We start from the raw sequence: 27,361 nt of genomic DNA on the forward strand, positions 1-27,361 counted from the left end.
TTTTAATTTTGTTTTTGACAGTTCCTGTGATACGCAGGCTCTATAACCTCAGATCCCCTTCCTAAATTCCAGTTTGTTTAGTTCTGCCCATTGTTTTCTCGTTTGGGGCAAACCATTTACTTTATCTGGGGACCAAACGCCGCTCTTCATGGAATTACACGCCTCAACACGTGTATCATCGAAGGTTCCATGTTCACCGCCGTTTGAATACATCTGCGGATGTCTCAAAATTGCTTTTTGTACTTTTAGCATGTGTAAATGTTGAGTTCTGCTCTCAACCCGGGGCTAGAGGATGAGGACGGTAGAATGCATTTCCACTACCGTCCATGAACAGGCTCAATCAAACCGAGCCTGCAACATTTTCGTTTTTTTCGTGTTAAGCGACCTGTGAAGTTTCCACTTTTCTCTATTTTGAAATCAGCAACCATATATGACTAAGGATTATGTGTCACACGTATTTGAAAGCTGACTGCAAATGTTATTACCGCCTTACGTTATTGAAAACAAGTACAGTCTGTATATCAAAAGATTCATTCCTTCCGTCTTTGATAAGAAGTGCGCTTTATTCGTCTACGAGTATCAGCGCTCGAAGTCACTATTATATCGGTTATTTGATGCTTCGGACAGCATGTCCATCAGGTATATTTGTGAAACATCTTTTAACCCTTACCCTGCTAAATTTCTATAATGAACTTGTTCATCTTCCAATTTGGACAGTACCATTAACTGTAAAAAGGGGTGCTTACCAAAACCAAACAGATACTGGCTGAATAACGAACAGTGTAGAACATGATCAGACTGCACGGATGTGCAGGCTGATAATGATCTACAATGGTCGCAAAAACAGAATCAATCCTCTCCAGCATGATAAGGCCATACCAAATTGATTTGTCGTTCGTCGGAACTACCGCATCAATGATTTCATTCCCGAGAAAAAGAAAACAAAAATTCAGCCGCCCGCACGTATGTAAAAATCTCCGAAATTTTTTTTCTTCTGATTACGCGGTCCGGAATGATAACGGCAAAACAGGTTTTATCGCTGTTTTAATGCGTATTGATCGGAATTCATGCGTTCGTAATGCATGTAGCTGATGACTCAAACTCAAAAAGTCAGAAATTATGATGTTGTTCATCATTTGTTTTAAATCTGGAGTGTCTGTGCTAATGCCACACTTGGCTTTCGATGTGCCGGTAGGTGATGAAGTAGGCACGTTCTACGATTGTTCAATACAGAATACAGTGAAAAGAACAGAGCCCGACTTGTAAGACGTGCACGGAGATTCAATTAAAAATATTTGGATTAAACATAGAAATACTGTTCAGATAAAGTTTTCAAACTATTTGTTATCAGTTGTTTAGTTCAATATGTTAGATCTAGAGCCAAAGCAAAGTGCTTTCTTTAAAAAAAAAAGTTTATTCACAGATCCTGACTGATCCATCACATTAAATTTAATTGTCTCGTGCCCAAATTATTTTGAACGTAACTTCTTTAGTACGGCAGTCAGATATTCTATCAAAATGCATATATCCAATTTTAAAAAATGTTTAGCTTTTCAAATAAGTAGTGTTGATATAAAGATAATTTCTGTCGTATTGTAACCCCAATTTTCCCTGTTTGTATATTAATTGGCTGTGAATTGATTGAAAGAAAGAAACTGAAAAAAAAACAGACCTTCCAACTCAAAATTTCTTGGTCAATCAAAGTACAACAAATAACACTTTTAAGAGTGGCCATATTGGGATCATTTTTTGTCCGTCTGTTATCATTTTTCTCTGAAATGAACCTCTACCACAACAGCTTAAGCTAGCCTGATTTGTTAAGAAATTATTCCAGTGGGATTCGAGCAATGTCGAAGCATTTGTGTGCCCAACTCTGTTTGGTCTCATTGGTCAAGTGATTTATTACTTTCCCCTCACCTCTACCGTTTGGAGTTTCACTAGGGGCACAAAGTTGCTCGTGTCGAAGCCATCTAACTGCGGTTCAGAAGATATGTTATTCCACTTGGGTGCCCGTTTTGTCTTAAATATTCCTCATCCTCTGCCGTTAAATGGGCACGCCTTCAGATTAATGTAGAACAATCAAAATTAAAAATAAGACACTCATCCCTTAGTAATTATAAATACAAAATAAAAACAAACTGATTCAGTGAGTTTTGGCAAGAATTTATTTGCAAAACCATTCATGTAGTCTTTAAAACATATAGAAAAGCTATCTACTGTGTTAGTCACACTGTAAATGTTAGATTTCTGTGTTATTCTTAAAGAAATGTTAACTTCATATATAATCATAACTGGTTATGCCGAACTTTTAGGGTCCAAGCTGGAAAAAAAATACCCGCTCGCTCCATGTAAAATCTACCCGCCTCTGAAAAAATCAAAATTGAGAAAAAAAAAATTCGCTCGCTCGCTGCCATTTTTTTTTTAATTTCCGAAGAACTATTAATCAATTTGGTATGGCCTAAGGGTTAACGTTGTTGCGGCAGTGCACTTGGTCGTGGGGTTAAATTTTATTTTTGTCGTAAATACTGCACATCGATACATGATCGATTCCTGACTTTAGCTCGTTTATTTATGTAAAATGTGTACGTTATGATGGAGGACTACCAGCGTCGAAGTTATGTCGCCTTATTATCGCCGGTGTTATGATTTGAAGAGCTTTGCATCAGCAGTGAAATTTTCTAGTCGTTTAGATGCGTATTATTACAGCAATCGAGCTGCGCATGTCATATATTTCCCTTGAATCTGAACTTTAAACAATCAACTTATTTGAGGACTAAATCACTCTCTGACTTCTAATCCTCTATTCATGTTTTCAAACAAAAATGCTATAACATTGTTAATCTATATAAGGCCATATTCATAGTACATAACAGACAATTTCAATATATATATTTCCGATAAATATTCACTTATATAAACATACAATTGAATTGACATTAAAATGGCGATGGCAATTAGGGCAGCACATTTAATAGACGTTGCTTATGCGAATTCGTTTGCCACTTCATTGGTTACCGTTTATTACTTAAGATTCCCAGTCTAGAGCTTTTAATAAAACAGCAAACATCAGTTCTTGCACTATGAATTATATAATGTGCATGTACTCGAATGTAGAAATTGCTATTGATTGTGCAGGAACCAGTTAGTTTGTTTCGACATTAGTTTATTAAACCTCTAAGATATGCAATATTTTACAGAATTAAAAGTGCCTGAAGTTGTGTTTTGCAATAATTCGTCTGAGCTGAAGACAAATTCCATTTATTTATTGCTTATAACGGCACTGTATCTTAAAGCGTTCAGCCTACGTGTGTCCAATAAAAGGGTAATGCGATATAACTGTTCTAATCAGATTTTTACACTACGCATATATGTAAATAATTTTCAGAATGCACACAGCTGAATGAGTCTTTTATTATTCACCGAGACTGGAACCTAAAACCAACAACAAACAGTATCTTATTATACGTCAGAACCATTTGAAAATTGACTGCAAAAGAAGTACTACCGTACGATACTGAGAATTAGTGTGCTCTATTCGTCCATGACAATAAGTGCACTGAATTTGTCTTTGACTACCAGCGTCAAAGTTGAACAAAAAATTGAAAGTGCTTTGAAGTTTAATTTTCAGGATCATTAGATATATATGCTTCTTACTTGACATACATTGTATGTTTAACGTATAGACTTGCCGCGATGATAAGAAAGGTCTCGCTTTATTTACTTCTTGTTGAAAATGAAACGTTCTCAACATATAAATCACGTTCGATTATTAGCGTACGTTTTCATGTTTAACTGTTTTTCATACACGTGTATGTTAGTTATACATATACAATTGTCCGAATATTCGTTCGTGAAAAATCTGAGCAGTCTGACGTTGTTTATTTTGTATTAATTTCTTTTTATTGGTATTCCTTTTCCATCTGAATTATTTTACTGCTATTTATTAACCAACAACACCTCATGCATGTTTATTTAACATTCTAACACGGTATGATTTGTTTGTTTTTATGCAGCGAAGGCAAAACCTGTGACGTTATTATGCAAAACATTATTGTTGATACGGCACATTTATTACGCAAACACTATAGCGGCGCGCTAAAAATGAATACGTCTCACAACAGGCAAATACTTGCTGGATACGTCAAGGATATAGATAGTTATCATTGGTATCGTGTTATAACAGAATATACATATCTCAAAAAGTAATTTTCTCTTGAATAAAATCATTGTTTGCCGTTCAGTTGCAAGTTATGTCACTCGTGCTGCGCACTTGTTACGTAATTCCTTCGCATCTCAACTCTAAACAATGATCTTATTCAACCACGAAATCACTGTTTAAAATGTGTAAGTGACAGTTGTTGTATAATCATGATTGATGGTGCAGATCTTCTTATTAATAACAACATTTTTTTGTTATCGTATCATAGGAAACACCATAAGATATAAAGCTTAAATATAAAATAGGTTTCAGTACACATGTACGTTTGTAAATGAATGTTTATCATTACAATTCACCGTAAAAGTATATATACTTATTCACGTTTTTATTAACATGTTATAAACGACATAAAAATGCTATAGGAACAAGAATATCCAGGACCTGTGAAATATGTTTGTTTTAATAAAAGAAGATTCACAGGTCCTGGATATTCTTGTTCCTATAGCATGAATAGAAGTGAGTATATGGGGACAAAGAGGAGCCGATATTTACAATCTGTTGCTGCAAGACACAAAATAAAGCATACTGCTGCTTACAACATTTTTTGAAAATATTAGAATTTTCCAGCCCCCTTTGTGGCTATTTCATAAACTCCACCTACCAGAAATGTAGCTGGTTTGGAAAAAAGGCGCCACGTGTTCACATGAATATAAGTGATTCTTTTCAGGAATTTGAATACTTACAATAATAAAATGTAATTATCAGCTGTGCAGTGTCATTGTGACATTTACTGAAGTGAACACACCCCAGTACTGGTGTCATGTGAGATGCGGCTTTAAAATAAGTGGTACATGAAACACTGACCTCCAGGTTGGGCAGCTGAAACCTAAATCCCCTGTTACCAAACTGGTTAAAAATGACACTGACTTGTCTCTCTGACTAGCCGAATCAAGTGATCTTATTGCTGCCTTGGGTATATTCCAATGAAATGTTACAAGAGTTTCACTAAAATAAATCAGATGAATGGCTCATGAATACAGACATGCTATATCAAGAGGTCACAATTTTTTAAATTAATCTGGTCTTGGAACAATATTCATACTATGGTATATTAGTTAAAGTTCCACTTACACCCTATTACAGAGATGTGAATACCCCAATACGCATTAAATGGTGATTCATAAATCGTTATATGCTAAACATATTTCGGCAACGTTTCTGTTAACTAATAACTACTTGTTAATCTAAATGATCATGAAATATGAGTAATTTAAACCCCTTTGGGGCCTGAAATTGTTTTTCTTTGGTGAAAATAACTACCTAATACAAATATTAAATTGCTGAAAATATTCTGGTACATTTTATGGTTTATAACATATAAAAAACGAGGGCAATTTACCAAACATTTCTAATGGACTTTAAAATTTTCTTATCGATTATTCTACAATAAACATATCCCCATAGTGATGCCTTTGTATTATTTTGTGTAGTAGAATGCCTGTTACACACCTGAACCTTAAATACCCAACCTTACTATCGTGGAGATTTCAAAAATAGTGTAAAAACAATATACTTATAAATTATGCGTAACCTATCTAAAATTTCAAAATATTTAAAAATAAAACCTGTAGGGGCCTCAATTTTCAAAATAGTTAATGTGATGAACATGTTTATTCATATTACAATACATTTAATCTAAAACAGATACACAGTTCATCAAATAATGATAAAATTAAATTTTTCTTTAATTTCCCGTAAAATGGAGAAAAAGGTTTCCTTTTGAGGCCTCACAAAAAATCAAAATTGGATTTTTGAGCCTGGAATCCACCCTTGTTGAATAGAAGAAACAATAACAATCATTTTGAGGTATGATGTCATATTGTACTAAACAATGCCTACGGATTTGTTAACAAGGCCTCTTTTCCCAGTTAGCCAACTGTCTAATATCATTTTGGAAGAATTATGTACGTATGAATTGTAAAAACAGTCTTTTTTCTATAAAAATGAAATGAGCCGTGCCATGGGAAAACCAACATAGTGGCTTTGCGACCAGCATGGATCCAGACCAGCCTGCGCATCCGCGCAGTCTGGTCAGGATCCATGCTGTTCGCTTTCAAAGCCTATTATAATTAGAGAAACTGTTAGTGAACAGCATGGATCCTGACCTGACTGCGCGGATGCGCAGGCTGGTCTGGATCCATGCTGGTCACAAAGCCACTATGCTGGTTTTCTCATGGCACGGCTCAAATAAACAATAAGTAACAGTGGTTCAAAGAAAAACTTCAATAATTGCTAGAGTTTATTATTAAATGTATATATCCTCAATTTGTAAAATGTGTTTTAAATTAAAATTGAATTTCTTTAAAATAGATAAGGGGCATATCATTACTTAATCTTACAGTTCCAGACCATCACATCTAACAGGAGAATCTACCCTATCTAGACACATAAATACATAAATTATATGATAACGATAATATTAGGTTATCGCACATGTTATACTATACGAAACTGAGGTATATTTGGACGAGTATGCAGTTGAAAAGCGGAAAGTCTGAATGAGTCCATACTGCACTGCACAATGTAAAATGATATATTTATTTAACGTAAGCATTCTTTGAGATCTGAATGATGCAACTGTGTGCAATTCGCGACCACTAGGAGAATAAATTCAAGAACCAGTCCGATTTTCAGGGGCGGCCTTAGGTAGACGGCACATTGTATTGTTGCCACGAAGGAAATCTACCCTACATCTAGACTGTTAACTACACCAAAGTGTTCAACAAAAAAGAAGTAACGTCGAGCAAATGGAATTTTATTTCTCGATCTACGACCTACGAACTACGCACCGGCTTAAAACTTCCGCACTCGCCAATTTTACACAGTGAAATACTCTGGCATGCGAACCAAATGTTGAAACATCTACTTGCAGTAAAATTGTACTACCGCTTTCCGCATTTCATAGTAACAACTAAACACTGAAGCAGGGCATGTCAGTATAGATACTAATTCTATCTAAGTATATCAAACTCAAAGGTTTTGGCAGTGTACTTGGTTGGTTTCAATAAATAATACGTACGGACTTTCAACATCAAACATTTATGTACATATGATTTATGAAATAAAATATATAAACATTGCTTATAAGGAATTCAGAAGTTTACCTTTCGTGTAGCTTATATTTGAACCATTTGTCTGCGTGACGGAGTAGGTATAAAAACTGTTTCTTTTTTTCGCTTCAAAACAAGTCCTTTAGATCCTAAAACTTCTTGGTAAGATTTATTGTCATTTTCATGCATGATATTCGCGTGTAATTTATGATTACTTCTTTAATACATATTGTGATCTCAGCATGACACATCAGTTCAGATTCCACGACTTAATATCATCACCAGGACTTCACTGATACAACCTCGATGCTAAGAAACTTCTTTTAAAATAAGATAAAGACAGTCACGTTATTACGTCATTGGAATATAATTAAGATTATATATAAACACAGGCAGCGGCAGCTTAGCTTCCTGAATGTTCTTAAGTACCTATAAGTGCATCGTTATCAGACTTTTAATGTAATATCTAATGTTAAAAGGATGCACTGAAAAGACAAATGGGTGAATGCCTTATGTTACGTGTACTTTCTGTGTTTCATTTAAAATATAGTTTATTCTAGTGATACAGGATAAAACTCTTTACCGTAATATCTGCAGAAATCACTCGATTAGTCTTATGTACACAAAAGGACTTTCTATCAAGGGGTCGCATGATCAGTCCCCTTTGTGGTCAATATTTTTTGGCGATATGTCATCTATCTTCTTGTAAAGTGACTGGTAAGCTGTCTTAATTTTACAGAAATATAGCATTAATATGACATTCAAGGCAATACTAAACAAACAATTTAATATTACCCTGACTACTAAAATCATTTTTATACACTTATATGCTTTAAGTAATTTCAAATGATTCTGAGTTTTGTAGTAAATCTTTAAAAGTGGTATTTCAGAACATGATGTTGTCGAGTAAGCCGTTTCGTTTATCAGATCATTTACAGGATTACATTTTGGGTACTTTTGCTTCCGCCAATAATTCAGAAAACGTAAGTTATAAAATGGATTTTGCAAGTAAGTTACAAGCGACAGTAACGCAACTGATTTAAATCGAACATTTAAGCTATAATTGTTGTCTTGGTTTGCTGGAAACTGCATAAAGTTCTTTTCGCCAATTCAATACAGCCGTAAATATGTATCTGAGTCGTGTCCAAAACAATTTCAGCTGAATATAGCAATTTTAAGCAAGTTTTTATTGCTGCTGATGTCAAGTCGAGTCGCAAATAAAACGAGATGCGGAAAAAGAAAACCAAAATTCGGAGAACACCAGTTATTTTGCTGATCAAAGTCACTATGAGTGCGCAATATTGATATAGGAAAGTAGAACCAAACGGTTGCACTGAACAGAGACATGAAATGAAAACATAAATGCGTTAAGTGAGAGTACACTATAGAAGGACAATACATAATGCATTTAAATGATAGTACAATGAAAAATACTCATTCTTTAAAACCGGTGTCGCGTGCGTATCACACGCGTGATAATATTACCACGCGTGTGATAATTACGCGGCGGGGTGAGAATCACACGGTTCAGGGTATAATGATAATCACATGGGCGGTCTTAGTTTCAGACAAATATACCAATATGATACATACAATTAGTCAGGAATGATTTCTGCATCTACTAGTGTATAATAATTGGGTATTCAGATGCGTAGCAACTCGGTGGTGTGCATCAGACACATATTTTGAAAAAGGGGGATTTTTTTCAAAGAAAATAATTCACTCTTTCTTTTTTTAGAATAGTTTTAAAATGTTTCTATATATTTTATTTGAAAAGAATATCATTATGACGGACTGATATGAACATTAAGAATCCAGGGGAGAATAGTGATGGGGAAACACACATTAGAATTACACAATTATGGTTATGGCTTTATTATAACACCGTGGGAGGCGTGAATTAAGGTTTATATACTATGCCTATATAATGCATCAAATGATTCAGAATGATTTCTGCATTAATTCTAAAAAATCTCTACAACAAATTAGAAACTTATAGCCATGTAAATGATTTCCGGGTTTTCCAAATATGACAATTTCACGGCAAAAGAGGGTTAAATTTGACAGTCGGTTATACCTTAAATATAGCAATATCTCTAAAACAAATTATTTCTACTCAAAGCGCAGATGCTCGTAAAAATTATTCTTGTACATGTACTAAGTATTGTTATAATTTCTGGTCCTTTGAGATCCATTTGTTCATTCAATGTATCTGTATATAAGCTTGGCGGCTTTAAGGTTGTTGCACATCTAATTACCTCTCACGAACAAATCAAGTCTTCTATCATTTTATTCGATTACCTTCATTGCTTCCAAAAGATCATCTTATAAACTATACTATCCACTTTTCTGTATTTCATGTTGCAGAAAGAACACAGTAAAGAAAAGTACATTCATTAAAACTATCTTCAGTTGTCCTAAGCCTTCTTCCACAATGTGTGCAAGGTTTTGTAGCAAAATTATCACGGTCAATATTACGCTAGACTTTTTTGTACTATTTTTAGAAATTGTGACGCAATTACTGTTTACGTATGGAGGAATGTGAAATATTAAAACGACAAACATTTTGATTGCAAACAAAATGTTTGTGAACTCATGTTAGTACCATGTCACTTTCTTTCGTCATTGTCATTATTTTTTGGGTATGTCAGATGGTTTCAAATGATAAAATATAATTTGAAAGCTTGCTCTACCTGAAATAATGTAGAAACAGTGTTTATAGCATTTCTTTCCTTTTTTGAAAAAACTGTTGTGAAGTTTGTTGCATATTCTGTGTGTATGCGTGCGTGCGGCGTACGTGTGTGAATGCTTTAGCGGATAATTTACCTATAATCTGAATAAATAGCATGATCTTCCAACTAAAAATAATTTTCTGATCGGGAACGCATTTGAAATAAGGACAAAGCTTCAACAGAAACAGCCACATACTATTGAAACATAAACATCTGTGTGCTGGGCATGCCTTTTCCCCCGTCATTATTATCTTACAAAGTGTTCTATTTACATGGGCTTTTAAGTACAATACCACAATCTGTTTAAGGTTAATAAATGATTTTATTATTTTTTTGACTGCAAACCTCAAGGCATGCACCTATATTTTACTCACGACTTTGTCATTCATAGAAACATGTGAACTGTTATGCATGCCATCGTTACTTAAATTTAAAGGTAAATCTTTGATTTTAATTTGAATAAACTTAGATATTTGAATGGCTCTGTAGAACAATCATGACGTCAGTATGTTTCAAAAAGTAATTGAAGGTCCAAACAGTGTTTACTCGTGTCATATCAGGAAAATAGTGCATTTAGCTCAAAGTATGTAATAAGTAGAGACTTTTGAATAGATGAGTACAGATCCCTTTAACATTATCGGAAAATCAGTGTTGAGCTGATATTCGTGTACTTTCAGTTCCCTTAGATAATGTAATTCAGTAGTAAATATGGAACTCCCAGGAGAATTTCTTTTGTGCTCTTGCGACATTTCTAATGGTTGTCATGGTGTTGTTAAATTAGATAAAAGTACACAGTGTTCCTTTTTATACCAGTTCTCAAAGATATGAATGTCGTTTATAACATGTTAATAAAAACGTGAATAAGTATATATACTTTTACGGTGAATTGTAATGATAAACATTCATTTACAAACGTACATGTGTACTGAAACCTATTTTATATTTAAGCTTTATATCTTATGGTGTTTCCTATGATACGATAACAAAAAAATGTTGTTATTAATAAGAAGATCTGCACCATCAATCATGATTATACAACAACTGTCACTTACACATTTTAAACAGTGATTTCGTGGTTGAATAAGATCATTGTTTAGAGTTGAGATGCGAAGGAATTACGTAACAAGTGCGCAGCACGAGTGACATAACTTGCAACTGAACGGCAAACAATGATTTTATTCAAGAGAAAATTACTTTTTGAGATATGTATATTCTGTTATAACACGATACCAATGATAACTATCTACATCCTTGACGTATCCAACAAGTATTTGCCTGTTGTAAGACGTATTCATTTTCAGCGCGCCGCTATAGCGTTTGCGTAATAAATGTGACGTATCAACAATAATGTTTTGCATAATACCGTCACAGGTTTTGCCTTCGCTGCATAAAAACAAACAAATCATACTGTGTTAGAATGTTATATAAATATGAGGTGTTGTTGGTTAATAAATAGCAGTAAAATAATCCGCATGGAGAAGGAATACCAATAAAAAGAAATTAATACAAAATAAACAACGTCAGTCTGCTCAAAAGTTTTCACGAACGAGTAGTCGGACAATTGTATATGTATAACTAACATACACGTGTATGAAAAACAGTTAAACATGAAAACGTACGCTAATAATCGAACGTGATTTCAATGTTGAGAACGTTTCATTTTCAACAAGAAGTAAATAAAGTGAGACCTTTCTTATCATCGCGGCAAGTCTATACGTTAAACATACAATGTATGTCAAGTAAGAAGCATATATCTAATGATCCTGAAAATTAAACTTCAAAGCACTTTCAATTTTTTGTTCAACTTTGACGCTGGTAGTCAAAGACAAATTCAGTGCACTTATTGTCATGGACGAATAGAGCACACTAATTCTCAGTATCGTACGGTAGTACTTCTTTTGCAGTCAATTTTCAAATGGTTCTGACGTATAATAAGATACTGTTTGTTGTTGGTTTTAGGTTCCAGTCTCGGTGAATAATAAAAGACTCATTCAGCTGTGTGCATTCTGAAAATTATTTACATATATGCGTAGTGTAAAAATCTGATTAGAACAGTTATATCGCATTACCCTTTTATTGGACACACGTAAGCTGAACGCTTTAAGATACAGTGCCGTTATAAGCAATAAATAAATGGAATTTGTCTTCAGCTCAGACGAATTATTGCAAAACACAACTTCAGGCACTTTTAATTCTGTAAAATATTGCATATCTTAGAGGTTTAATAAACTAATGTCGAAACAAACTAACTGGTTCCTGCACAATCAATAGCAATTTCTACATTCGAGTACATGCACATTATATAATTCATAGTGCAAGAACTGATGTTTACTGTTTAATTTAAAGCTCTAGACTGGGAATCTTAAGTAATAAACGGTAAACAATAAAGTAGCAAACGAATTCGCATAAACAACGTCTATTAAATGTGCTGCCCTAATTGCCATCGCCATTTTAATGTCAATCCAATTGTATGTTTATATAAGTGAATATTTATCGGAAATATATATATTGAAATTGTCTGTTATGTACTATGAATATGGCCTTATATAGATTAACAATGTTATAGCATTTTTGTTTGAAAACATGAATAGAGGATTAGAAGTCAGAGAGTGATTTAGTCCTCAAATAAGTTGATTGTTTAAAGTTCAGATTCAAGGGAAATATATGACAAGTGCGCAGCTCGACTTCTGTAATAATATGCATCTAAACGACTAGAAAATTTCACTGCTGGTGCAAAGCTCTTCAAATCATAACACCGGCGATAATAAGGCGACATAACTTCGACGCTGGTAGTCCTCCATCATAACGTACACATTTTACATAAATAAACGAGCTAAAGTCAGGAATCGATCATGTATCGATGTGCAGTATTTACGACAAAAATAAAATTTAACCCCACGACCAAGTGCACTGCCGCAACAACGTTAACCCTTAGGCCATACCAAATTGATTAATAGTTCTTCGGAAATTAAAAAAAAAAATGGCAGCGAGCGAGCGAATTTTTTTTTCTCAATTTTGATTTTTTCAGAGGCGGGTAGATTTTACATGGAGCGAGCGGGTATTTTTTTTCCAGCTTGGACCCTAAAAGTTCGGCATAACCAGTTATGATTATATATGAAGTTAACATTTCTTTAAGAATAACACAGAAATCTAACATTTACAGTGTGACTAACACAGTAGATAGCTTTTCTATATGTTTTAAAGACTACATGAATGGTTTTGCAAATAAATTCTTGCCAAAACTCACTGAATCAGTTTGTTTTTATTTTGTATTTATAATTACTAAGGGATGAGTGTCTTATTTTTAATTTTGATTGTTCTACATTAATCTGAAGGCGTGCCCATTTAACGGCAGAGGATGAGGAATATTTAAGACAAAACGGGCACCCAAGTGGAATAACATATCTTCTGAACCGCAGTTAGATGGCTTCGACACGAGCAACTTTGTGCCCCTAGTGAAACTCCAAACGGTAGAGGTGAGGGGAAAGTAATAAATCACTTGACCAATGAGACCAAACAGAGTTGGGCACACAAATGCTTCGACATTGCTCGAATCCCACTGGAATAATTTCTTAACAAATCAGGCTAGCTTAAGCTGTTGTGGTAGAGGTTCATTTCAGAGAAAAATGATAACAGACGGACAAAAAATGATCCCAATATGGCCACTCTTAAAAGTGTTATTTGTTGTACTTTGATTGACCAAGAAATTTTGAGTTGGAAGGTCTGTTTTTTTTTTCAGTTTCTTTCTTTCAATCAATTCACAGCCAATTAATATACAAACAGGGAAAATTGGGGTTACAATACGACAGAAATTATCTTTATATCAACACTACTTATTTGAAAAGCTAAACATTTTTTAAAATTGGATATATGCATTTTGATAGAATATCTGACTGCCGTACGAAAGAAGTTACGTTCAAAATAATTTGGGCACGAGACAATTAAATTTAATGTGATGGAACAGTCAGGATCTGTGAATAAACTTTTTTTTTTAAAGAAAGCACTTTGCTTTGGCTCTAGATCTAACATATTGAACTAAACAACTGATAACAAATAGTTTGAAAACTTTATCTGAACAGTATTTCTATGTTTAATCCAAATATTTTTAATTGAATCTCCGTGCACGTCTTACAAGTCGGGCTCTGTTCTTTTCACTGTATTCTGTATTGAACAATCGTAGAACGTGCCTACTTCATCACCTACCGGCACATCGAAAGCCAAGTGTGGCATTAGCACAGACACTCCAGATTTAAAACAAATGATGAACAACATCATAATTTCTGACTTTTTGAGTTTGAGTCATCAGCTACATGCATTACGAACGCATGAATTCCGATCAATACGCATTAAAACAGCGATAAAACCTGTTTTGCCGTTATCATTCCGGACCCCGTAATCAGAAGAAAAAAAATTTCGGAGATTTTTACATACGTGCGGGCGGCTGAATTTTGTTTTCTTTTTCTCGGGAATGAAATCATTGATGCGGTAGTTCCGACGAACGACAAATCAATTTGGTATGGCCTTATCATGCTGGAGAGGATTGATTCTGTTTTTGCGACCATTGTAGATCATTATCAGCCTGCACATCCGTGCAGTCTGATCATCATTATCAGCCTGCACATCCGTGCAGTCTGATCATGTTCTACACTGTTCGTTATTCAGCCAGTATCTGTTTGGTTTTGGTAAGCACCCCATTTTTACAGTTAATGGTACTGTCCAAATTGGAAGATGAACAAGTTCATTATAGAAATTTAGCAGGGTAAGGGTTAAAAGATGTTTCACAAATATACCTGATGGACATGCTGTCCGAAGCATCAAATAACCGATATAATAGTGACTTCGAGCGCTGATACTCGTAGACGAATAAAGCGCACTTCTTATCAAAGACGGAAGGAATGAATCTTTTGATATACAGACTGTACTTGTTTTCAATAACGTAAGGCGGTAATAACATTTGCAGTCAGCTTTCAAATACGTGTGACACATAATCCTTAGTCATATATGGTTGCTGATTTCAAAATAGAGAAAAGTGGAAACTTCACAGGTCGCTTAACACGAAAAAAACGAAAATGTTGCAGGCTCGGTTTGATTGAGCCTGTTCATGGACGGTAGTGGAAATGCATTCTACCGTCCTCATCCTCTAGCCCCGGGTTGAGAGCAGAACTCAACATTTACACATGCTAAAAGTACAAAAAGCAATTTTGAGACATCCGCAGATGTATTCAAACGGCGGTGAACATGGAACCTTCGATGATACACGTGTTGAGGCGTGTAATTCCATGAAGAGCGGCGTTTGGTCCCCAGATAAAGTAAATGGTTTGCCCCAAACGAGAAAACAATGGGCAGAACTAAACAAACTGGAATTTAGGAAGGGGATCTGAGGTTATAGAGCCTGCGTATCACAGGAACTGTCAAAAAACAAAATTAAAAAGCAGGCGCCATATCCAAGGGGTGATTAAACAGTCTCAGTTGTATCAATATTCTTTTGATGTGTCTCAGTTGTATCAATATTCTTTTGATGTGTCTCAGGTGTATCAATATTCTTTTGATGTGTCTCAGTTGTATCAATATTCTTTTGATGAGTCTCAGGTGTATCAACATTCTTTTGATGTGTCTCAGGTGTATCAATATTCTTTTGATGTGTCTCAGTTGTTTCAATATTCTTTTGATGCTTCTCAGTTGTATCAATATTCTTTTGATGTATCACAGTTGTATCAATATTCTTTTGGTGTATCACAAATATCTTCTTTTGATAGATCGCATTTTGAAAATTATCTCCATATCCTTTCATGTTAATTTTGATTGAAGATCTCTGAGTAATACAATAAAGAAAACATTTAGATTAAGTTGAATTTTAAATGCTGTTCAATTTTTAACAAAACCCGGTATCATTGCCAAGATAGCTAATACGATTAGTCTGTAATATACCATTTATAACAAAATAGCAAAGTCAAGTAATATGTTAAGGTAGTTTATAACTTTGCTACTTCTGCCACTTGAAGTTGAACTCGTAAATATGAATGACAGTTTCGGTAGACTTATAAAGCAATCTTACATAAAAGTCTGTGAACACCAAACCACTTAATTTAGAAAATCGACAAGGCCTGGCGCTTGTGTGTAATATTAATGATCTAGGTTTTATTTCTCATTATCTGTACTATTAATGCCTCAATCTCTGTTCGTACATCATTACTGAAAAACCTGGTAATTACGTCAACAGTAAAGCTATAAATATATATACATTTTGTTACACAAAGATAGCCAGCGAAAATGTGTCAAGGTTTAATTATTCTGTCAACAGATCTTATTATCCGAGTGTCTATACCTCATGTCAAATTAAAGCAACGAAGTATATTGGCAAAATAATTTGTCAACATTTTGTGATACGAATGGTTTTCTACAATGAGGGTTTGTTTTGTAAATTTCGAAAAATTCTTTGTAACCAAAGTCTTTTTTGAACAATGGTGAGATTAAGGAAACAAGCCTTGCCACACGATATGATGTATTAAATAAATAACAGAACATACTACAGAGGGAAATTATCTTAATTCTATTTTACATAGAGTTATGTCCCTCGAAAGTATGCATAAATGTCGTAAAAGTATGTGTCGCACACAGTCATCAAACTTTATAGGAATGATATTCAGCGTATGAAGTTTTGCATATAGGAGTTTGAAGTGTTATTATTTCCTATAAAATACTGCAAAGGAGCATGTATATCATTTATATATGCTACGTTTTCATAAATAATTAATATATTTTCTCCTTCACATTTGTTGCCGGCTCACAACCAAGACAGTGATCATCGGTGATTCTAAAATTGTCAGATTATAGTTAGCTTTAATGAAACATTGCTGTGTCTTATTTCAATATAACCTAGACGAAACGCATAGCTGGATGCATAATTGCTTAACATTACAAATCCGATCTCAGACAACTTGAACTAATTCGACATTTCCCTTTGGCTTATATTTAAGACTCTGCATGTAACATGATTTTTAGTTTCGGAAAAATATGAAAAACGTCCACAGGCTTATTCCCTTTTCTGTTTCGATTAATGACGCCAAGTACAGACTTGCATTTCCAACAATAGAAATGGTGTTACGTAATTAATCTGAAATGTTATTTCATTTCATCATTTTTACTACTAGAACGCCGGTGACCACGTCAAAATGTAATGAATCAAAAGAGAAAAGACGAAGCATTAGTTGTTCGATAAGAATTGCAGAAAATTTATTATTTAAAAATTTAAGATTTTCAAAAAATCTAGAAAATGTGCACTTATGTTGATTATCGGGCTTTGTTTTCAATTTAAGCTATTTTTGTCGTATATATTTGCATGTTAGGTACACTTTTTAGCGAAACAGATCCAATTTTTTTTAAATGTTTCAAATGTATACATGTTAATTTTGAATTTTATGTTAAGAAGGATATTGACATTGTGATGTTTATAAATTCATACATCAATTATTCGTATCCATATGTCGGGTTAAGTCTTTATTCTGTTTTATCCAGAAAAAAATGGCCTTATGCCTTTACCTCTGGTTTATCAAACGTTCAGAACTACCTTAATTGCCACAATTTAATTATAGTATCTTAATATTGAATAATGTTCATGGTAATGATTTCACCAAACGGTAAAAAATACTGAATGGCCAAGTTACCTTACTCAGCATTAAACGATAAATGAGGAGTTTGGCTAGCGGGAATACTGATTACAAGTAATATATTTCAAATAATAGACAACAAATTACCCAGTTTCGAAGACAAAATGAATGCAAATCGTTCGTTTCAGAGAGTATGTAAGAGGAAAGGCGAAACCCTGCTGATTTTCAAATTTCAGTATAAACGGGATTTACTAAATTGACTTTGAAATAATTACCACCTAAGATGAACCATTTTTCATTTAATAGCATAATCTTGAAGATAACATTACAATTTCTAATATAACTTCCAGAAAATAGCAGGTATTTCGTTTCCTAATGAGTGTAATCATAAAAGCTAATTGTGGCTTGTGCCTAATGTGAAACACAAAGACAAAACATTTCAGTTAAATTGTCTTTTTTTCTGTCAATTCTAAAGTGTTCATTAAATTAAAAATATCTGTCAATGTAGTGAAATGTGAGGTAGATTAGACTTTGAAATTAATGTTTACTGGTTAGTAAACAGGTTGTAAGAACCAGTCCTTTTTCTTACATCAGATGTTTACTTTAAATTATATATCTTCAAGATGTATTTTATTGCAAATATTTGTTACATAAGATTGAGAAAATAATATGTGCAAAGTCTGTTATTGAATGCTAAATAATAATATACGAGTAGAGCATTGACCGTTTAACGTGATACGTGAGTACATCACGCTATTGCAGTACATCATGCAGAAAACACAAGTTCAGCATGAACGACTGTTTGAGATACAACAGTGCATCACAAAACACGATTACATCACAGGCCGCCTATATTATATACAATTACATCATGAAACGCAATTACATCATGATACACGAGACTACATTTTGGTACACAGTTACACTATAATACACAGTTACATCATGATGCAGAAGTACAAAATGTCACAGTTACGCAATGATATAACGTTGCATAATGATATATAGTTACATTATGATACTAAGTGACATCATGATACACCAGTACACCATGATTAACCAGTACATTGTCAAAACAGTTACATTTTGGTACACAGTTACATCAGGATACACCAGTACATCGTGATGTACAAGTACATTGTGATATACAGTAATATGTGACCATGACTGAGAAAATGGGTCCAGATGAGGAAATTTGACATTTTCAGATTTTTGCATATTTAGAAAGTATACCCATTCAGAAATAAATCCTGAAAATTTCAGATGAAAATCTTCAAAATTGTCAGTTTTATGACAGATTTTGTAACATAGATATTAAAAATAAAAACAGAACATTTCAGTTATTCTTTCTTTCTAGTTTATTTCTAGCTTACTGGTAATGGCTAACAATTCTGAAATAAATTTATCTTCTGTTACAATTGCATGATATATATAAGATCCCTTCTTATTACACAAAATGATAATCAACTAAATCTACAACAATTTCTATAAAAATATTTCTCAAATTGTGTTACCATAGCAACAAATATATTAAATTCCCTTTTCTATGATAAAACTTTAAAAAAAACTTGTTCACTTAAAGTAAGGACTTTAAAAAGTAAAATATTAGAAGGCATATGTATTTATAAAAATATTCTGAAAATTTCACATGAAAATATTAAGAATGTTTGGTTTTATGACAAGTTTTTGTAACATTGGTAATAACCATAAGAATAAGTTAGATTTGTCATTGTTTCTTCTCAACGTGTCTTTTAGATGCTGGTAATAAATGACTATTTTGGAAAAAAAGAACCTTCTATTACTATGAAATTTTATTCTTGTGATGCTTACTTAAAACAGAAAAATACAGCTAATTAAAATCTTTCATATTTTCTATGAAAACATTATTCAAATTGTGTTACCATGGCAACATATGCATTAAATTCCCTTTTCTACAATAGAACTTAAAAAAACAAAAGCTTAGTTTGAAATAATGTTTCTTATAAGTTGAATATTTCGAAGTATATGTGTTCGAAAGTAAAATTTGAAAATTTTATGTGAAAAGATATAAAATGTTTGGTTTTATGACAGATTTCGTAACACGGGTAATAACCACAAGAATAAACTATTTCAGTCGTTGTTTCTTCAGTTTGTGTTTTCACTTATTGGTAATCACTGGCTATTTTTAGATAAATGAATCTTCTTTTACAAAGAATATTTAGATATTCACTTAAAGTGCAAACATCTAACTGGCTAAAGTCCTTCACATTTTCTATAAAAACATTATTAAATTATGTTACCATGGCAACATATGCATTCGATTCTATTTTCTATAATAATACTTTCAAAAAGAGCTAAATTTGGCAAAGTGTTTCAGATAACTTAAATATTATAAAGTGGTATGTATTCAAAAATATTATCTCAAAATTCCATGTTAAAAAAATTAAAATGTTTTGTTTTATGACAGCGTTTGTAACATGAGTAATAACTATAAGAATAAGGCATTTCTCTCATTGTTTCTTCATAAATTGCCATTTACCTGCTGGTAATAAATGACTATTTTGAAATAAATGAAACATATATTACTATTGATTTTTTATTGTTTATGCATATTTTAAAGTAGAATACTAGAAAGTACAGCTAATTAAAAATTTTCCATACTTTCTAAGAAAATTGTGTTACCATGGCGACATATAATTTAAATTCCCTTTTCCTACAATAATACTTAAAAACAAGAGCTTATTTTAAAAAGCTATTTCTAATAAGTTAAATATCTGAAAGTATAAATATCCAGGAAAGAAATCTGAAAATTTCACATAAAAACTTTAAAATAACAAAACAAAAAAGTAACAAAAGTAGTTATCGTAAGAATAAACATTTCAGTCATCCCTTTCCTCATAATCTGTTTTTTTTCACTGGCTAGTTATAACTGACAATACTAAAGAAAGTGAACATTCTTTTACCATTACATTATATACTGTAGATCCCTTATTGAAATACAAATCCATAATTTCAATGAAATATAATTTGAATTATGTTACCATGGCAACATACATACTAAATTCCTTTTTCTAAAAATACTTTAATGATTAACACAATAGCATAACTTTTGATGAAGGTTACACTGCTACAAGCTCTGGTGAAAAGTAAATATTTATTTCCAGCCAATACTTTAATGTAGGTAACTGAAACTACAACCTTTACTTGATGTTTAACCTTTACAGCTAAACACATCTATATGAACAGCAAAACAGGCTAAAGTGTTGTGTATTAAAACGTTTGAATTCAACAACAATTTCTATCTTTTACATTCACTTCCTTTTTTCAGTTCTCAGAAAAATCCTTGTCAATCACAATTTCAGTTTTCAGTTCAAGTGGTCTGGGACAAACTGAATCCTTTGACTTTTCAGACAAATACTATTCTCTTATGAGTTCATACAGGTACCATTGTCAGGGTTGTGTCATTCTATGTCAATAATATTCGTTTGGCAAGGGGGAGTAGATTTTAGTAAGTAAACTGTCTCAACTTGGATTGTCACTTTTAACACTAACAATCCAGGTGTTTCTGCAGACATGATAAAGTGGTAATACTTGGTTATCTTCTTCAAAAGTTTAAAATATTGTGGTAAGATATTTCTCCACTGGTAGAATGTGACAGGTTTTAAATCATTGTTGACCAACTGTGCAATGTTATGACCTTTCTTTGATGACTGACACACTGTCAGCAATATCATGTATTATTACAGGTCTCAGCATTCACCCTCCTCCACAGATTCTTCTAAATTCAAAAGTGCAAGTCAGATTCAAACTTTGCATGGTCTGTGATCATTGTTGAATATTCAATCGATCTGTGATATCCTGTAACAAATAAGTAAAACATTTTATTTTAAATAATTTACCTGGGAGTCGCTTTATTTAATAAAGAGTTATCACTATTTGATAATAGATGATTCTTACAACCAATGCTCTAAAATATTGACAGACTGACAACAGCGTGCTGTCAGTATATTAAAGGTACTTTGTTTGTAGATCTTGATTACTGCAAATATGATGTTCTAAAACACATTTTTTTGCCTTTATTGTGTTAACCCTTAACCTGCTAAATTTGCAAAATGGACTACTCCATCTTAAAATGAGACAGTACCATTTATATATAGCTTATAGGGGGTTCTCATAGAAAATATGCTGACTAAATATCAAACACTGCAGATCATGATCAGACTGCACAGATATGCAGGTTGATCTTGATCTGCACTGGTTGCAAAGGCAGACATAGCTGCCTTATTCAGCCTAATGGTTAAAAGTATACACTGTTTTAACAGCTATCAAATGGTTGTTACCTAGTAAAGCTCTCCACAGACCATACCACAGCAAGATGTTATTTCTATTCTAGCTAGCAGCATTGTCAAAATGGAATACCAGTACAGGTAGTGATGTACCATGCTCACAAGTTGTCTGCCCCTTAACCAACTGAGTTGCTTTCATAAACAAGAGGAAACACTTGCCTTCCTGAAAAAAGATTTAAAAGTCTTTGGTAAATATCTGTTATCTTCATGTATCTCAGTAACCTTTATAGTCTTCATTCTAATCCATATTCTTGGTGCAATAAAACTGGTAAAAAAAAATCAATCACATCACAATTTCTAAGTCAAGAATGGGTTAATTAAATTTGAAAATAATCACATTACAATTAAACTAAATTACAATTAACTGATTTACTTCAAATAATTAATTAAAATTCCTATTATTTAGAACTCTTCTACAACTTAATGAGATATCAACTTATACACATGTACATGTAGTGTTAAGCATTCAAATTATCCATGTACTTATCGAGTACCACAGACTTTTCTCAGGCTAATAGCCAATGTAATGAAGACTTTAAACAAACTGATCCTCCTCAAAACCGGATTGTTGAAATTAAATTTCAGTAATGCCAGTTTTGTCAGTTTAAGCCATTCAATAGTCATAGTACATGTACATACATTGTACAAATCATTAGTGTAGAAGTAGACTTATTTTGTATAGGCTCCAACAAAACCTAGACAAAGGTATAATTAAATAATATATTGCATTAAAATTATAATAGGAGCCATAAGCTGCATGTTACTTACCTGATTCCTCAAAGCACATCCAAAATATGTTAGATTTTCTTCAGATCTTAAAGTAAACAGACCAATTTCCTGGCTGTTGTAGGGTATATGAATCAGCTGTAGTGGAATGAACCACCAAAGGAACAAGGAATATTATCTGAAAGAAGATACATTACATGTACTGTAAACATCACTAAAAATCAAAAACTGAATACTTAATTAATAATGTGATTGTGAAAGGTTTCATTAACTTACCACAAAATACTTTAAAAGTTATTATACTATGAATCTATTTTTTAAAGGATCATAAATTGTTTTACACACAGCAAGGCTCAAAAATTAAAAAAAATTAAAAGATTTTCATTATATAGCATAAATTCCCACTATCCATATACAGTCATCCTGTTACAAAACATTCTGAATCAACAATAATGGAAAGAGAGTAGTTAGCATACAGAAATAACATGACTTATGAGACCTACAGCAAAAACAGTTACTATTTTATAAATGGAAGCGTCTAGACATCCGGTAACCAGAAACCTAGCCAGTGTTTAGCCTACCGGTAACAGGACGCCTAGCCTACGTACTCTATCCTATAGGAGTTTACTAGGCGTCCGGTAATCAATTTTAAAATATTGTCTGAATAAACCTTACAGGTGAATATTCAAACCTTAGTATGCCAAAAAAATATCATACAATAAATTTATTCATTACAGTATTCATATATAAAATGATCGTCGAACAGCTAGAAAAACATTCGCGGAGAGGCTAGTCGTCTTGTTGCCGGACAGCCAGAATGCAGGGTAGGTGTCCAGTTACCGGACATCTACATATTTCCTTTTAAAATACCTTGGCTACTACTGTGAGAGGGGACTTTTCGAGAAATGATGTGACATAGGCAGGCATCTGAAAGTCTGCATCAAATTTATTAATTATCATAGCTACATGTATTTTGTATTTTTCCATACTAATGCTTACTATGGACAAAGAAATAATTTGATGAATCCAGGTCACCTTGAGTAAGAAGCTGCCTGCCTTCAATAATCTTTGTGATAACCCAACTGGCCATTTTATATTAAATACACAGGCATAGTGAAATCATCTGTGTTTAGTGGCCACAAGATAAATTTCATAAATTTCCCTCGGTATGTTTTGGATTCACTTCCGGGTAAAAGACCGACTTATTTCAGTGAAAGTTTCAAATATATTAGAGAATCTACATTTACAACTGTTTATAAACAGTACTTACCAAATCAGTAAACAGTATTACAAGTCTCAGATCCGTTCATCGTTGAACAAAAGGTAGATAAACAAAAGTAAACTTCACATGCTTCCCTGATAAAATCCGAAACCGGAAACATACAGTGGCGAAGAGGAAACAACTGATTATGAACGAAATATTTTGTCTCAGGCGTAATACCACTATTTTTTTACAGGTCTGATGTCTAAATATTCTTTCTCTAGTAGGCTGTTATCAGTCATGTAACAAGCAGTCGTACTTTAACGGTCAAACTTTTGCTAATTAAAACATGTGTAAGAAAGCTGCGCGCGTAAACTTGGCGCAACTTTAGACGTCGTTTCTCGATATTACGTCATGCCGCATCTGGACCGCTTTTCAAAGACGACGTCACATATAATGATAGACAGTTACATCACCAGATACAGCAACCTATAATATGAAATGTCACAAAAAGGCAATTAACATGCAATGTAAGTTTTCAGAAGTGTCATTAGGTCAAAAACAAGAAAAAAGCAGAACTTTTTCTCAGTCATCACCGCGTGACAAGGAAAATGTGACAATAGTTCCAATAATTACTTTTCTTTTTGACTGAATTTATACAAATTGGAACAAAAGGCAATTTTCAAGATATACCTATAAAGCCTATAAAGATCGATAAAAAAGACTTTGTTTTTAATTTCATTAAACTGACAATGCACAATTCTAGAAGCAGTAATTGAAGGAACAATGAAATTTATATTAATGATTGTCAGAAAACAGTTCAACGTAGAAATCAGAATTTAGCAAATGAAAAATGTATTTGAATAAAAAAGAATAGAGTAATTACGTTAAAGTTCGACAGTATAGCAGGAGGTTTTCAAAGGAAGTAAATTAGTACAAGATGCTGGTTTATCCACATTTCCCAGAACAAGGCGTATCTGTCAATACTTTTCTTATTCTGCATTATTACTGCATGATGATAGTAATAAGGCATATTTTTTTTTTTAAATTTCTTAAAAAATCTGAATTTATCTGTAAAAAAGAAGAAAAACATATTGATGTGGAGTTTTCCAATTGGAAATCATAGTTATTTAGGATACCAAAAACTTTTTAAGTTTTATTTTTTTACTTTACTTGTAGATGAGTTTTTATAAAAGTGTCAGGATATCTTAGTTGACATGAAAAAGTCTGTTCACACAAAACCTCGTAAAATTGAAAAGAAAATCAAACTATTCTGAGTGACGGAAAAGGTATGAAATTGTTTTTTCGCTTCTAAAACTAGGAAAGTCCTTTAGATCCTAAAACTTCTTGGTATGATTTATCGTCATTTTCTTGCATTGCATTCGCATGTAATCTAAAATTACTTCTATTATACATCTTCTATTATACACTGCGATCTCAACATGATAGACTTGTACAAAATCCACGACTTAATATCATCACCACGACTTCACCGATACAACCTCAATGCTAATAAGTTTTTTAAATAAGATAAAGACAGTCACGTTATTACGTCATTGGAATATAATTAAGATTATATATAAACACAGGCAGCGGAAGGTTAGCTTCCTAAATGTTCTTAAGTACCTATAAGTGCATCGTTATTAGACTTTTAATGTTATATTTCATGTTAAAATGGTGCGCTGAAAAGACAAATGGGTGAGTGCCTTATGTTACGTGTACTTTCTGTGTTTCATTTAAATATAATTTATTTTAGTGATACAGGAAATCACTCGATTAGTCTTATGTACGGAAAAAGACTTTCGATCAAGGGGTCGCATGATCAATCCCCTTGGTGGTCAATATTTTTTTGGCGATATGTCATCTATCTCTTTGTGACTGGTAAGCTGTCTTTATCGTACAGAAATATAACATTGAAATGACATTAAGGCAATACTAAACAAAAAATTTAATATTACCCTGACTACTTAATTCATTTTTATACAGTTATATGCTTTAAGTATTTCAAATGACTCTGAGTTTCTAAGTAAATCTTTATAAGAGGTATTTCAGACCATGGTGTTGTTTATCAACTCATTTACAATGATTATATTTTGAGTACTTTTGCTTCTGCCAATAATCCAGACAAATATAAGTTATAAATGGATTTTGCAAGTAAGTTACAAGCGAAAGTAATGGGATCATGATTACGCAACTGATTTAAATTGAACATTTCAGGTATAATTGTTGTCTTGGTTTGCAGGAAGCTGCATTAAATTCTTTTCGCCAATTCAATACAGCTTAGTCGTGTTCAAAACAGTTTTAGCTAAATATAGCGATTTTAAGCACGTTTATATTGTTGCTGAAGTCCAGTCAAGTTGCAAGAGATGCGGGAAAAAGAAGAACAAAATCTAGAGAACACCGGTTATTTTTTTCTGATCAAAGTCACTCTGATTGCGCAATATTGATACAGGAGAGTAAAACCAAATGGTAGCACTAAACAAAGAGAAATGAAAACACAAATACATAAAGCGAGAATATATTATTGAAGGACAATAAACAATGTATTTAAGGTATCCGATCCACAAATAAGCAAGTTCTATATAACAGTGCTATATAAATATATCAAATATTGATGCCTGGTAACCTCATATGATTTTTGTATCATTTGAAAGTATATCATCTACTGAAAAAGGAAATATAAATTACATGATAAAAATATGTTATAGAATTTTTATTTTTTTACTTTATAGTCTTCAATGATACTTCAACAGAAATCCAGTTGTTACAGTGTAAGATTTATCATTTTGCGGTCATAAAACAGGAATGTAATTATTCTTGCATACTATTTATGGTCATTTTATTTATTAATTCTTGTTCAGCAGACACAACTCTTTCAAATGATACCAAAAAATCATGGGGTCACCAGGCATCGAAATGTACCTATTTATGGATCGGATACCTTAAACGATAGTAAAAGCAAAATACATATTCTTTAAAACCAACACGCCTATGCAGCTTGAGTATTGGATCACGGACTCGAGGGTCACGGACTCAACACGGACACGTACCAGGAAATTTAAGCAAATTGTGATCTTAACTGATTTACAGTGTGTTATCCCTACACATGTTTACTGTGTAAACGAATCATCTCCTGTCTGTTCTAGCCTCTTTCATCAGTGACAAATAGATAAATATATATATATGAGCCGCGCCATGAGAAAACCAATATAGGGCGTTTGCGACCAGCATGGATCCAGACCAGTCTGCGCGTCGGCACAGTCTGGTCAGGATCCATGCTGTTCGCTAACGGTTTCTCTAATTGCGATAGGCTTTGAAAGCGAACAGCATGGATCCTGACCAGACTGCGTGGATGCGCAGGCTGGTCTGGATCCATGCTGGTCGCAAACGCACTATGTTGCTTTTCTCATGGCGCGACTCATATACATATAATTCCTGAAGACAGTTAACCCCAAATCCCTAGGACATAATCTTTGCGCAATGGAACGCATATCAGATTAT

At 33.1% G+C, this 27,361-nt stretch overlaps 1 long non-coding RNA gene across 1 annotated transcript; it reads right to left on the minus strand.

Annotated features, from left to right (window-relative positions):
- Positions 1 to 18,948: 18,948 nt before the first annotated feature.
- Positions 18,949 to 24,314, minus strand: LOC128559342 (uncharacterized). Its single transcript, XR_008372283.1, has 4 exons — positions 23,930 to 24,314; positions 22,702 to 22,837; positions 21,928 to 22,096; positions 18,949 to 21,445 (listed from the first exon to the last, which is right to left on the minus strand). It is a non-coding gene; the product is annotated as an uncharacterized LOC128559342 (long non-coding RNA).
- Between the last annotated feature and the right edge of the window lie 3,047 nt (positions 24,315 to 27,361).

This window comes from Mercenaria mercenaria, chromosome 1 (genome assembly GCF_021730395.1).
Source record: "Mercenaria mercenaria strain notata chromosome 1, MADL_Memer_1, whole genome shotgun sequence".
Lineage (NCBI taxonomy): Eukaryota > Metazoa > Mollusca > Bivalvia > Venerida > Veneridae > Mercenaria > Mercenaria mercenaria.